The sequence below is a fragment of the Triturus cristatus genome, chromosome 8 (genome assembly GCF_964204655.1).
Source record: "Triturus cristatus chromosome 8, aTriCri1.1, whole genome shotgun sequence".
Lineage (NCBI taxonomy): Eukaryota > Metazoa > Chordata > Amphibia > Caudata > Salamandridae > Triturus > Triturus cristatus.
In genome coordinates this window covers 1,552,957,049-1,552,972,435 of record NC_140591.1, presented here as the reverse complement: position 1 = coordinate 1,552,972,435, position 15,387 = coordinate 1,552,957,049, and the positions used below count along the sequence as shown (strand labels likewise).

The 15,387-nt window shown below is 46.3% G+C and overlaps 1 protein-coding gene across 4 annotated transcripts in view; it reads right to left on the bottom strand.

The window, feature by feature from the left end:
• PGAP2 (post-GPI attachment to proteins 2) overlaps positions 1–15,387 on the bottom strand; it is a 276,597-nt gene that overhangs the window by 131,243 nt on the left and 129,967 nt on the right. The gene's annotated exons all lie outside the window — the stretch shown is intronic.

The following is a 15,387-nucleotide window of genomic DNA, read 5'->3' as shown; positions in this document are numbered from 1 at the left end:
ATACTGACCCTGGGGAAAGTATATCAACCAACGAAAAGACCCCAGCCTGAATCTAGTCAACAGATTCCTTTCATGCACATTATTTACATATAAAAGATACGGGCAATATAGGGAGGAACCTGTATAAGGCAATAATCCCCGACAGTGGGTTTGGCTACTTCAAACAATTCCCTAGACAATTCTTTGTGTTTTCAGAAGCTCGCCAAAACTCTTTCCATCCCCTTTACCAATTAGATCTGGGTGCTCAAACAAGGAAGAATAATCAAGTTCCATAAAACAAGTTTTGATGTATTGGAGCCAGGAGATGCAAAGGCCTCGAGTGCAGCTTGAACAATCTCTAATAACTGCCCGATTAAAATCAGCATCTTCATTTGTCCAGATGGAGCAGCGGGTAGCTAGTGATGCAGCCTTTATAGTATCTTGGACATACTCAAGACCCAGCTCCAAATGAAGGGGAAAATGCGTCAAGGAAGGGGGCACTCCTAAAACTCTACGGCAAAATCTGTTCTCCTCCAGCTGCATGGCAAGTACATCCCTGCATCGCCAGATCCCCATACCACATGTTAAAATCGGAATACATTTACGCTTATTAATCTCTAAAATTGGGGCTATGGGCTTTTTACATATGGACATTGCAAGTGAGTAAGGAGTACCAACTGCACGTGTAAATCTTGTTATTCTATTATTTATGCAGGTATGCCCTTGTACAACCTTCATCAAAATGCAGGCCTTGATACGGGAAGGAGCTAACCCTTTCCAGCTTTTTACCCTCTATATTCAGGCTGCAGGACTTAGTGTTTTTGGGGCCACAAATCAGAACAAAAGTTTGCTTATAGTCTGGCTCTAGCCCAATGTCCTTCATAAAGTTAACATAGCTGGAGATTAGTTTTTTTAGGCCAATCGCAGTCCTTGCCATAAGGACTGCGTCGTCTGCATAAAGGAGCGCTGGCACGGCCTTATTCTCAACCGGCGACACATCAGCCCCGACTGTAATTAATGTTTTTTCTGGATCGTTTGTATAGAGGAGAAATAAAATTGGGGCGTGGATGCATCCTTGACGCACCCCACGCTTAATACTAAACTGTTCTGAGCATTCACCAGCATAACCATACCTCACTGAGGCAGAGAGATCGTGGTGGAGAAGCCTCAGAAAGGAGACCAGACCCGCGTCGACACCCATGTTTACTAAAATGTCCCACAGCTTAGAGCGTGAGACATAGTCGAATGCGCTGGTTAAATCCATAAAAGCTAAATGAGTAGAGGTGCGCTTCGCATATTTATATTTGGCCAGAATGAGGTGCAGATTAAGACACTGTTCGATCGTACCTTTTCCCTTCCTAAACCCGTACTGGGTAGGAGCCAAAATATGGTTTGCATTTATCCAGTCCAGGAGGCGGTTTAGTACAACTCTCTCAATTACTTTGGCCGAAGACGACAAAAGAGATATTGGACGATAGCATTTGGGATCATGCACATCACCCTTTTTAAAAACAGGTAATATTACAGTTGAACGCCAGGCTTTTGGGACTCCCGCTCTGCAAACTGAATTAAAAACAGCGGTAAGTACCGAGACCAGAATACTGGGTCTTCCTTAAATAAATCCAAAGGAATTCCATCTGGGCCCGGTGCCTTCTTACCTTTACTGTTAACAATCGCTTTCCGGACATCCCCTTCATTAAAAACAAGGTTTTGGCATGTGAGATTCAACTGTGATGGGGCATCCTCTGCAGCAAAGTCAGCAGAATAAAGGCCAGCGTAGTGGGTCACCCAAGTCTCAGGAGGGATATGGACAGTTACTTTGTCAGCTGGTAGGGTGGAAGATAGAACTGACCGTACAGCCTTCCAAAAGGCCTGAGGATCTCTTGAGAGGCAGGAGCTCGCCCCTAAATCCCACTTCTCCTCCAATGCTAACTTTCTTTTTTTTGTGGCAAGCTTATACAGCTTCCTACTTTCCCTTATCACACTCTGGTCTCTAGGATTTTGTTTGAAAACCCTGCGCAGGGTATGATTAGCCTCTCTGCAAGCCTTGTCAAACCAGGACTGGGAAGTAGGTTTAGAAAGTATCTGTTTGACTTTGTCAAACAGGGTTACAAAATTTTTGTAGAATACGAGATGACTCACGTGGTATACAATTACAGCTAGGCACCAAAGCAGAGCTAATCGGAATTACCTGCGACATAATACTATTCATATTTGCTGTGCGCCAGACCACCCTACGCCCAGCATCTTTAGTAGATAGTGCCTGAATGGTTAAGGGTTTAGGCTTCAGTCCCCTGTAGGGTAACACTGTCGTAGCATAGAAAGGATTGTGGTCACTATACGGCTCAATAAGGACCTCACAGTCCTTGATGAAGGAAAACATGCTCCAGGATCCAAATACATAGTCGATGGTGCTTCCTATACCTTGTCCAGTAAAGGTGGGAATATAGTGGTCAGTCAAACTGGGCAACATATTATTGACCATACCTCTTTCGAACAGGTGGGTAAATAGAACCCGTCCCCTGGCGTCCATCACATTTTGGTCCAGCTCGGAGGCGGCTGGATCAAAGATGGACTGGGAAAGTGGTAATGAAAACCCCAATTTAGCATTAAGATCCCCTGCTACCAACAACTTGAAAGGACGATCCACTCGAGCCTCTCGCTCCGCGATCATGTCAATAAGCATAAAAAGCCCTTCGAAATTGCCTTTGGATGTAAAATGATTATAAAAACTTACCAGGCACAGCTTAAAAGTAGCTTTCCAGGAACGACAAAAAGCCTGCGCCTCGCCCTGCTCCTGGAATAACTGAGCAATCAAGCCAGCAATTTCCACTGACAAGCCCCCCTGAGCTCTGCCGGATGTAGAAGGAACAGCGGGCAAGTTAAAACACGTAAATGCATCAAAAACAATATCCTTACACTCCCACGTTTCTTGCATAAAACTGTATCATAGGTCATAATAAAAGACCGCCATCCCTCCAATACGATCTTTGAGGCAATACATTCTATATTCCAATTTAGGATTTTCAGACAAGCATTATCTATATGGCCTTTGTCATTGGTTGTACTCACACTTACACCATCGGGGGGAGGAAACAGTAAGGAACCGGGGGGCAAATGGGAAACAAAACTTAGGTTCGCGGAATCCTCCAGACTAGTCCCAGTACAAGATCCTACCCAAAGATAGTCATGCAGTAGAATGTTGTTCATTCGTACACTAGGACCGGGATTACAAGAAAGCCAGTCCACCTCCTCTGAGCCTGACACCAAGAGTACGGGGTTAGGTCGAGGAGGGGATGGTGTTTGTGTGGCAAAAAATGGGCTGGCAAGTGATCTGTCCGCCTCCTGAAAGGCAGGGTAGGTAGACACCTTCCCATACCCTCAGTCTATTTCTTCCAAGCCAGCCTGTGGGGCAAATCTATTGGACAGGTGAAGTGAAAGTGAAGGGGGGACCAGAAAATGAAGAGTCTCTGGTAAGAAAACTGCCCGAGGTACCCAATTGACTCACCAAGTGCTGATAAAAGAAGCCAAGTGGGACTATCTTGATGGAACTATTTTTGACCATTCCCATTTTAGCTTTATACAGAATTTCCTGGACTACCTTTGGCGAACGGAAGTTTATCACAATAACATCTCAATGTTTCCGCAAGCCCCTGCCCCCAATATCTCTCGCCCGCCTGGCCATTAAAATGTCTCTTGAAATATCCCAGCTACCAGAAACGTTGTTGTTCAGCCAATGAATAGATTTATTTATTAGGCCTCTTGTAGTTTCCACATTAGTTTCTGTGAGCCTGGGCACATTAGTCAATACTACAACGTATGGAACTGATGCTGGAGGAAGGTCTATCACAGGAAGAATGGCCATGTCTATGGGGCAAGCGTCCGGGCAAATAGCAGGTGCAGATGTTGGCAAAATTTCAGCTGGCTGGGCGGCATCCTTGCTTTGGTCAATAGAATTAGAGGGGCATAGCTTGGAGTCCAAGAGCTCACTTAAGCATTTGTTCAAAGCACCCCATGTATTCTCACACTCCACCAGCCCCTCCAAAAAAACACCATCTACAGCTTTGTTTTGCGGAAGGGGATTGCTGATTTTGGTAGAACTTCGACTTAGTAGTTTTGGCAATTTTCCTCCTCCGCTTGGTTCTAGGGCCACTTTCCCCTTCCGAGACACAGGGCTGATCCACGCAGTCAGGACTTGTTGAGCCAGGCACTGGCTCCCCTCCAAGCACAGCCCCCGCGATTGCTGGACCTACACCCTCCCTATAAGGCTGGGTCACAGAAGAGGTCAAAGTCCTTAGTGCTTCTAGTGGACTTCTTACCCCCACAACACACTGTATTGGTTAAGGTCCATTGCAACTCTGGTTGATGTGAGGATGGTTGACCTCTTCAGTTGTAAGGGAAAGGCGGCGTTCAGCCATCCGGATCTCACTTGACACCATATCCACGGCTCTAGTTAGGTAATTATCAATTGTCGATCGCGTGCGGGGAGGTGGTAACATGCTGGGCAAGCTTGGAGCCCCCCTTTCTCTTGCTCATTTTTGAAACTTCACTTAAAAGGAAAATGTAAAGTAAGCGTAACTCAGACGCAGCAATGGAATAGACTGGATAGACTGGCGTTCTTTACACCACGAAAAAAAACACTATTCTCAGAGCATTACGGTAAATAAAAACACTTGTACCTCAGGCAGAGAATTCAGCAATTCAAAATGAGTATCCGGAAATTCCACTGCAAACCTTAGGGAGGTGGCCCAGCCCAGCCTTATCCGGACTTTGACGAGAGCAGACGGGTTTGCGCTGCGGGAGTCTACGGGTACTGTTCGGCGCATCGCTGGCGTGGTGGCGGCCCTCCTGTTGCTGGGGCCGCTGGGAAATGGAGTTCACGACTTCGACAGGCCCCGGTGCAGTTTGCAGGCTTCCCGCGCTGTGGGAGTCTACGGGTGCTTTTCTGCACCCCCCGGCGCGTCGCGGACATGGCGGCGGCCCTCCTTTTGCTGGGGCCGCTGGGAAATGGAGTTCACGACTCCGACAGACCCCCGGTGCAGTTTGCAGGTTCATATAGCGCAAACCGGACCTCCTAGGACAAGAGAAGGCTTTATATAGGCATTGCAAGGACAATATCAACAACGCAGACAACGAAAGAGTATGACGAATATATTTCATCATGACACAATTCATTGTCAGACAGAGGCACAGTTGAACACAAGACCACAGCAGCAGCGGGGTCAAGATGAGGATCCAGTCACTTACAGTAAGATGGCCAACAATGATAAGAAAAGTGATCAGTTTCCAGGTACTGGTTAAAATGCACCATTTAAAGTCAAGTGAATACTGGGGGGGAAGTCATCCCTTAAAAAGGGAAATAATGCAGAAAGAGGAGGATCTGGAGGTCTCATTTGTAGCCCTCTTGTAAGGGATTCATCCTGATGGCTGGCCAAATGACATTCCGCATTTTGTGAGAATTGCCGGAGAAGCATTGCTTCAGTGTTATGGTTCTTCTGAAAGCTGGAGTTCAGTCATAGAAAGTCTGTACTTCGAAGGGAACTGCCCCTTGAGATGGTTAGTTTGGTTAGCTTAGAAGTGCTCCTGGGAAGCTAGATAAGAGTGGCCAAGATAGGAGTAATGTGATCCAATGTTCTAGCGTGGTTACGAGGCCAGTTGCAGATTTGAGGACTGCCTTCAAAGGGACTAGGAGTATTCCTGGAATTATAGTAAGGGACGAGTTGCAAAAGTCAAGAACAAAATATTTAACTACAGTCTTGAGGTCATCCACTGGCATTAGATGTTGGATTCCTTTGTTTGATTCCAGTTTGGAGCTGGATGCCCTTCGCTACCACATCTATGAGGACATGTAGATTTACGTTGTTGTGAAATAGGACATCTAGTGATTTTGTGTTCTCTACAATGTGTGGCTTGCAGTCAAGGATAGAAATGTCTAACCGGGCATTACTGGCATGGTGCAGGGCAGCAGACAGAGGAGAAGGAGCTCCATATGTTTGGGGTTCAGATTGAAGTGATGGATTGACATCAAGGAATGAAGATCTCTGACAGTCCTTGCCAGATCCGCCATGTCCTCTGGTGAGGCTACAGCGGTGTGTCATCCACGTACAGATGAAAAGCGATGTTAGACATATTGAGGTGGGAAGAGAGGACTTCAAGTGAACAGTGTTGTGGCGCTTTGGGGTACCCAGAACATAGAGGAGCAGCGCTGGTGATAGAGTTGGACAATCATATTTCTTGGAAGCAGTTACACACGACTCGAACCAGCACAGAACCGTGCCCGTAATTCTCAATAGCAAGAGAGGGTATACACAGTGGAAGCTACAGCAGACCATAACAACACTGCAAGCAGGTCACTAGTGGGAGAGGAAGACCATGCAAAAGAAAGAAGGCTTTAATAATACAACAAATGTGCCATTAGCTGGAAAGGAAGACAACACAAATTCAGCAGACACTTCGTTAGCAGCAAAGGACGGCAACACAAACTGAAGAAGGCCACAGTACCACACCAGATACATAAACCTTTAGCAGATCAAGAAGACAACGCAAGCTAGATGACACAATAAGCAAACCACCCGTAGGAGAGGAAGGCAACACAAACTTAAGTATTCCACGATAATATGGCAGGTATTCCGTTAACAGCGGTGAAGGCAATACAAACCGAAAAAGGCCATAGTAACGAGGCAAGCACTCAGTTAGCAGAAGAATATGCAAGCTACAGAAGACCAAGAGAACACAAACATGCCATCACCGCCAGGGAAAGGAAAGCAAACTATAGCAGGCTACGATAACACAGCAAGCGCTCCGTTAGCAGTAGAGGAAAGCAAAACAAACTGAACAAGCACTGGCAAAGCCAATAGGTCTCGCCTATGTGAGCAATTGCCTTTGTTAATGTGTGCAGCATTGCTAAAAAAGGCATCTTGGAGAGAGGAAGAGCGTACAGCACAGAGCCTGTAGTGTCTGCCAGTCCATCCCTCCCACCAGCAATAAAAAAGCATTATGATGCAGCCAGCACTAGCTGCAACACAGTGATTTTTGTCTTCCAAACTTTCAGCTGTTTTGCACAACTGCTGTGCAGGTTTGCAACATGGCTAAAAACATTGAGAAAGCCAGCAGGTCAGTTATGCGAGAACGACGGGCTTTGCTTATCCTTGTTCATTCCTTACCTCTCTACTACGTCTACCTTAGGCCATCGCCTACAAACATTTGACAGCAGCAGATCGTACTCTACTTTAAAATGGGCATACTTTTCTGGGGTTTTTCACACCATTCACCAACAACCCCTGATTCTGCAGGGATTTTCTTTTTACATCCCACTTCATCTCTTCTCCTTTCACACATGCCCTTATTCCCTTCTACGTTCACGCCAGGCGCTATATCTCAAAGAGGCTGCCAGACCCAGTCAGAGAGAGTATCTCACTTGCCACCTTTAATCATTATCCAAACCTAACACTGTTGGAAAACAAAACCTAACAAAGCACTTCCAGCTCAACCTCACAAAAAGACTGCTTTGGGCATCTTGAATCTGTACAATGCTGCATCATGCAAAATGTGCAATATAATACTACATTTTCAGTAGCTTGGACAGCCTCCCCCTGAAGAGAATTCATGGTTTAAAGGGATCTAGCTCATGTTGGACTGGCTACGCTGCTTTGGTCTGGCTAGACAGCAAAGACTAACACACCTGCCACTTTCTGTAACATTATCTGACCTTACAGGGGTTTGAGGTCCCTTTCACTTACCTTATGATATCAGTGAAAAGGTGCAGTACATCTGCCTACCTGCTATTCCCAGCAACAGCTGTTCTGCACATTGTGGGATCTGTTTCTGAAGTGCACTGGAATCACTTGACTAGGACTGAAATTTGTAAAGAATAACTAAGTTGGCAAATTTGAATAGGTACTGAAATGTCATGCTATCATGTGGTTTGTGTCATTTTATTATGCCTGTTTTAAATGCATTGGGTCCATTTTTTATCTCGTGAAATGTATGCGGGATAGAAGTGAGGTCTCAGACTAGGAAGATGGCACAGTACGCCCAGGAGGAGGTGAACTGCACTAAATATGTTTTTTTGCAGTGTCATATAGAGCAAACGCGACCCGAAGGTATTGGAGTGCTTTACATGAGCATCAGTTACATTACCCAAGGGCGCATTCATTTACATCGGGTCCCATAGAAATTCGTGACAGAACAAATTTTTTTTTAAAGCAGTGATGGAACAGGTCTCCTAACAGGGAATTGACTGCAAATGCCTGAACTGGGGCCAATACATATCAATGGCGCAAGCTGGGTTCTCAGGGATGGCCATATTAGCTAGGAAAAAGCCTCCCTTTCTGATTACCAAGAGATGGACTGACCCTGGCGGGTGCAACGTAAGAGTGCAGGGTAGACGGACCATAATGATACTACATATTTATGTGCCACCCAAACTACAACATATGGCCCTAGATGAAATAGGTCCCATACTATTAGAAACGGGCACTATGGTACACATAAGGGCCATCAATGCCACCCTATCCTACAGGCATCAGGCCTACCCAGAGGCATGTGCGCCTAACCTAGACCTTGCCCAACGCAGGACCTTCAAGCATGTCTTCCAACTCCCCAAACACATACGCTGGGCAGGAGTACGGCGAGAGCTAAGCCACTCAAAACAATCACTTGCCTGCGAGGCCGACACCCTAAAACTCTACACTAGCGCACTAAAAGCCCTAGAAAACACACTCAAAGCCTGCTTGAAAGAAACATTTGAGAGGCCAGGGAACCCTTGGAACCGACAAATTCAAAAGGCTATACGCTCACTTCAAATCGAAGACACAGTGCTAAAATCGGATTCCATCCCCTACATAGCCTGGAAAAGGGTCATAAACAGGCAGGTAAGACTAATCTCGCAGCATCAGGACATTCGGTTCCCTAGAGGCCTCAACAATCCTTTCTCCCTTGAATGATTCTAAGCTACCAGGCAAACCTCAACCATACCTCTTAGACAGCCTCAACGGATCGGCGAGAAGGAACATCATGGTTATGCGCCTTCTACGTCTGAAAACCAATGGGTCACACGCAGAGCGAGAGGGGCCTGCAGACTACATAACTACAGGAAGGAATCATGGCTCCGCCTCCTGTGCTGCTGTCCTTCCATGTTGACCCCTAAGAGATCTCTACTCAAGCCACTTTACTTAAGAAGAGGGATCCATTCATGCCTGGAGGCATCAGCTTTATGCTTCCCCCACACGAACACTCAAACCCTAACGAGGTGTGGCACATATGTCAGGAAGCTGCAACATCTACTACTCCCTCACCTAGCCCCCTCAAAACCCGCCGCCGCTGTTCAAAAACTAATAAGACTATTTTGCGGCTCCACCCGAAGCGTTCCCTTCCAATCAAATCCATCTACACTGGGTCAATATTTCACACATCCTACACTTTCACCAGCATTCACGATTGTCCACGGGAGACCGGGCTGCGATTAACCTTTACGCTTAACCACATTTGGCACTAAGCTAATTTTACTTAAATCATGTATGCAAGAACTCAGACTGACAACATGAGTGACCGGCTGCTGGGAGTGCGTATTGTCACGCCGGGGCAGTCTGGTCAAAACAGAAGCAATGACTGAGCATCATCTACTTTCGTCGATGATCGCCTGCATCTCTTGCACGTGGCTAAGGAACTCTGGCTCACATCAATGGGAAACCGCCTCCGACCAGGGCGCCCTCGAGTCTCAGTCTTGGCCTGCAAGTGGGGCTTCTTGCGATGAACTTCTGCACCTGCCCTTCCTGCGCTCATCTGATCTCTCCTGCACTTTTGTACCTGCCCTTCCTGCGCTCATCTGATCTCTCCTGCACTTGTGAACCTGCCCTTCCTGCGCTCATCTGATCTCTCCTGCACTTTTGCGCCTGCACTTTGACAATTAAAGACTTCTTAAAGCTGCAGGCGCAAACCAGGTTTCATCCCTGATATTTATGGTTAGGTTTTTTCTTTAGCATTGCTACTGCACAGGATATCTCCCTTGAGAAACACAACACAGAATTTCTTGAGTATTTAATGTTTTATTGTTGGTGGTATTATTTCAATGGTTTTAAGTAACTGTGCATTAATCCAATTAATACACATAGTGGGAGGGGACTTCAATGAGGTGATGTGTCGTGACAGACAGGACCACATCCTTTAGGAGACCTCGCTGCACCCACATGACTGGCACAATCCGCTTACGCACTAAGCCTGTTGGACGAGTGGAGACTCAAGCACCCGTCGGGCAAGAAAGCCTCATTCGTATCAGGGGCCCACAAAACCTTTTCCCGACTTGACTATATTTCCAATCCAACGGGCGAGATTACATCCATCCATTCATCTGGCAAGAGGCATTCTCGACCACTGCCCTCTGGAGAGCAGAGAAGGGTTGCCAGACTCGACCCAACTGGAGACTAGATGCATGGGAACTGAAAGCAACGGATTACAACTGACATATAAATGGACTCCATCCTATATATTGAGGAGAACATGGGCCCAGGAGAATTACCAATAGTGCTCTGGAAACCCTATAGAATCAGCATAAAACAAAATAGCACAAAAGAAGAAGCGGGGGTCGAAGCAGGCTGTGGTTCTGGAGCAAGAGATCCTGACACTTGAAAGACAATTTGCAAATGCTCGGTAGCACAACTACCTTACAAAACCAGCAGCCCTAAGGGAAGAATGCCATACTGTAACTCGCAACGCGTCAGGCGACACTATCTATCCATGCAGAGAAAGTTATGGAGATGGGGGATAAATTGGGCCACCTCCTTGCTTGGCGAGAGGAAAATTCCAGATGGGTGGGAGAAATGCTACAGGAACATGCGAATAAATCCACAACAGATCTGAAGGTGGCACAAACATCCACATAATACTATCAGAAATTACTCCAGGTCAGACGAACAAGCAGTGACGACATTAGGGCATTCCTGGGTGCACTGCACATCCCGACCCCATGTGAAGAGGATAGAGAGTCACTGGAAGGGCATCTCTCACTTGATGAGATATTGGAAGCCCTAAAACAAATGCACAGTGGAATGACACCTGAGTAGAACAAATCCCCAATGGAACTATACAAGAGATTGTCATCCTTGATAGAACCACACTTTTTGAATATGGTCACAGAAGTCAGAGAGAAAGGAACACTGCCAACAGATTGCAGACGTGCGGTCAGCTCACTGATGCATAAAAAGAACAAGCCCAGAAGTACCTGGCACACAAATGGGCCATTTGACTCCCATAATCTAAAACAACAATTTTAGCAACGACACTTGCATTGAGACTGGTAAGAGTCCTTAGCGTATACATAATGACCAAGAAGGGTCATCTGGGCCGTGCTAGGAGGCACAATCCCAAAAGGTTGCACAACTGATTGGTCAAAATGAGAAATGCACGGGATCCCCTCACTATTATATGTCCCTTGATACGAAAAGGCATTCTGCTCTTTCAGTTGGACAACATACCTACTACTGGCCATTAAGAGCTTTCAGTTTACCCCCAAAATGTTTTAGTTGGTGGTCCTTGCTTTACGAGCCGTCAACAGTGGCGATGAAAGTCAACGGAGCCGTTTTGTGTTGGAACGAGGCAGCAGGTTCTCAGCTTTGTTGTTTACCCTATGTAGAGAACTACTGGCATGTCGGGTCAGATTGACGGCGGACGTGAAGGGTTTCTCTGACATTACAAACAAGCCAGAAAAGATTTCATTATACGCAGACAATATCTTGGTCACAAATCCTAGGTCATCCACACTGGCAGCAGTCTGCATTCCAAGGGATTTAGGATACAAGATAAACTGGCATCAGTTTGAATTATATGACATTGGAGGCTGGGATCAGCCAGGAGCAAAAAAACACAATGATGAGGTGCCAGTAGAGGGCTTTAGGTACCAGGGTAAAAATATAACAGAAAAGAACACCATTCCTAGAAAGAAACTTGGAAGTAGCCCTCCGGGGGTTCCAAACAGACACGCAACAATGGTGAACACTCTCACTTACCATAATAGGGAGGGCGCGGATTTTTAAAATGTTCACACTACCTAAACAGTTATATGTTATGGAAAACACTCCCTTTATGAACCCAAACTCCTCCTTCGACAGAGCAGACAAAATACTGTGTACGTGTTCTACTATGGGATGGAGGCGTGCCCAGGACTGAGATGCAAACACTATACAGAACAACTCCCAATGGGAGGATTGCACTTCCAGGTTGAAGGGCACACTGCTGGGCTTCCCAGCTACAGGTCAGCAGTGAATTGGGACACTCCAAGGAAGATCCCAACCTCAAGGCTGCAAAGAACCCCAATGGAGCGACACACTGACCGCAATGACATGTACGGCAGAGCGAACAGAAACGGTCTGCCATGGCCAGTCCAGGTGACTCTTAATGATAGGGACAAAGCCACAACATACTTGGGGTGACTGGGAAAGATAACAAGGGAAACCAAACCATGGAAGGGTGAAACACTGAAAGAAGCGAAGAAATGAAGAAACGGAAGGACCGTCAACAGTGGGAAGTCATGGGGATAGCTAAAGTGGGAGATGTGACAGGAGGGGAAGGACTGAAATAAACTAACAACCTGCAAGAGGAATACAAATCAGCACATACTCAAAATGATAAATATATCCCGCTCAGACATGCCTTATAGACAGACAGAAAAGGTGGATTGGTTGGATTCACCCGATAGCAGCCCTCGGCAGAATAGAGTGCACAACAACAAAGGAGTTTCACTCATATGCGAAACCCTCATCGACAACTGGACACTGAGACACAGAGAGAGAGAGACACTGAGAGAGACACTGAGAGAGAGACAGAGAGAGAGACAGAGAGAGAGACAGAGAGAGAGACAGAGAGAGAGACAGAGAGAGAGACAGAGAGAGAGACAGAGAGAGAGACAGAGAGAGAGACAGAGAGAGAGAGACAGAGAGAGAGACAGAGAGAGAGACAGAGAGAGAGACAGAGAGAGAGAGACAGAGAGAGAGAGACAGAGAGAGAGAGACAGAGAGAGAGAGACAGAGAGAGAGAGACAGAGAGAGAGAGACAGAGAGAGAGACAGAGAGAGAGACAGAGAGAGAGACAGAGAGAGAGACAGAGAGAGAGAGACAGAGAGAGAGAGACAGAGAGAGAGAGACAGAGAGAGAGAGACAGAGAGAGAGAGACAGAGAGAGAGAGACAGAGAGAGAGACAGAGAGAGAGACAGAGAGAGAGAGACAGAGAGAGAGAGAGAGACAGAGACAGAGAGAGAGACAGAGACAGAGAGAGAGAGAGACAGACAGACAGAGAGAGAGAGACAGAGAGAGAGAGAGACAGAGAGACAGAGATCACTACTGAGAAACTGCATTAATGCACCCCCCCCACGGAAGGTGGCTAGAAGTCAAGGATGAGGCCAGTCCAACTCCACTTTCTACAAAGGGCGTGATATATCGGAAGCAGACTATATGAACTAGAGAGAGCATAGATCCCAAAAGTGGCAAATGCAACACAAAAGAAGGTACGTTCCTGCACACAAGATGCAATACAGAAGAAGATACTCTGTGACACACAAAATAAAAACACAGAAGAAGGTACGCTCCGACACACAAAATGCAACATAGACGAAGGTATGCTCCGACACACAAAATGCAACATAGACAAAGGTACGCTCCGACACACAAAATGCAATACAGATGTACTCTCCAACACACAAAATGCAAAACAGAAGGTACGCTTCTACACACCAAATGCAATACAGAAGGCAGAAGGTACGCTTCTACACACAAAATGCAATACAGAAGGTGGTAGGCTCCTACACACAAAATGCAACACAGAAGGTGGTAATCCTCGCCAACCTAGGACTGATGCAGCTGGTCAACACACCCACTCGAGGGATTCGGCGTGAGACTGACACCACGGTTCCAGATGAGAAAGCGTTGTCTACTTGCAACATATCAGCTTACCATACTCATATCCATTTTGATTTGACTTCTCACGCCGCAGGATCATGTGGTTTGGAATTATCACCACACATCATTGGTTATCTTTGAAACCAATACAGCCTTGAAAAAATCGCATGTAAATTAAAAAAAAAAAGCGACGAAACACGTGTTGGCATTTGACATTGGCTTACCTACCGAATCACAGTCCGAGTTATTAAAAAGGCTCTACAAGAAAACCGTCAAGAACGAGTCTTGCATCAAAAATTCTTTCAGAACTGCTGCTGTTTTAATCCTGATACAAAGAATATCATGTTATTATTTTTGTTGTGTGCTAAGGATTTTGTATTTAACACTACAGAAGGGGGTACACTCCTACACACAAAATGCAATACAGGTGGTACGCTCCTATACACAAAATGCAATACAGAAGGTACGCTCCGACACAAAAAAAGCAACCCAGAAGAAGGTACGCTCCGACACACAAAATGCAACCCAGAAGAAGGTACGCTCCGACACACAAAATGCAACCCAGAAGAAGGTACGCTCCGACACACAAAATGCAACCCAGAAGAAGGTACGCTCCGACACACAAAATGCAACCCAGAAGAAGGTACGCTCCGACACACAAAATGCAACCCAGAAGAAGGTACGCTCCGACACACAAAATGCAACCCAGAAGAAGGTACGCTCCGACACACAAAATGCAACCCAGAAGAAGGTATGCTCAGACACACAAAATGCATCCCAGAAGAAGGTACGCTCCTACACACAAAATGTAACACAGAAGGAACGCTCCTACACACAAAATGCAACACAGAAGGTGGTAAGCTCCTACACACAAAATGCAACAGAAGGTATGCTCCTACACACAAAATACAACACAGAAGAAGGTACGCTTCTACATGCAAACTGCGGCTGCGGTAACCTACGTACATATTTAAAAAATAAAGGCGGAGTCAGTTGCAATCCCGCAGATATACTTTGCCACCCACACATTATAAAACTGCCTATCCCCACTTCAAACTGATGCTTTGCACGTAGGGGTTCATAATAGTGAAGACAGATGTCACAAGGATACGGATGCGGAGAGAGGGAAATACGAAATGAAATTAAACGGACTGTAGAGAGCAAACAAATACCCAAAGGCGTCAAGGCGCTAAACGAGGGGAGAGGATACTCAAGGAAATTGCAAAAAGTATGGGGCGGATGGAAATAAAAAGCAGGGTCGAAAGACTATGGGGAGCTAGTGCCAATATACAGAGGCAAACCGAGGAGTACCGGCCTGTACAGATGCTGTGGAATTTGGTACTTCTTGGGCTGGAGAGGTGGAGGGGAACCCTGTGGTGCGTCACGGCCCTGGAGGGGAACCCTGTAGGGCGTCACGGCCCTGGAGGGTCAGAAAATGCAATGCTTGTACTAAGTTGCGTTGACCTGGTGTAAAACTGATAAACTGCATTGCCTTACGTTCAAGAGTCGACTAGCTACATTA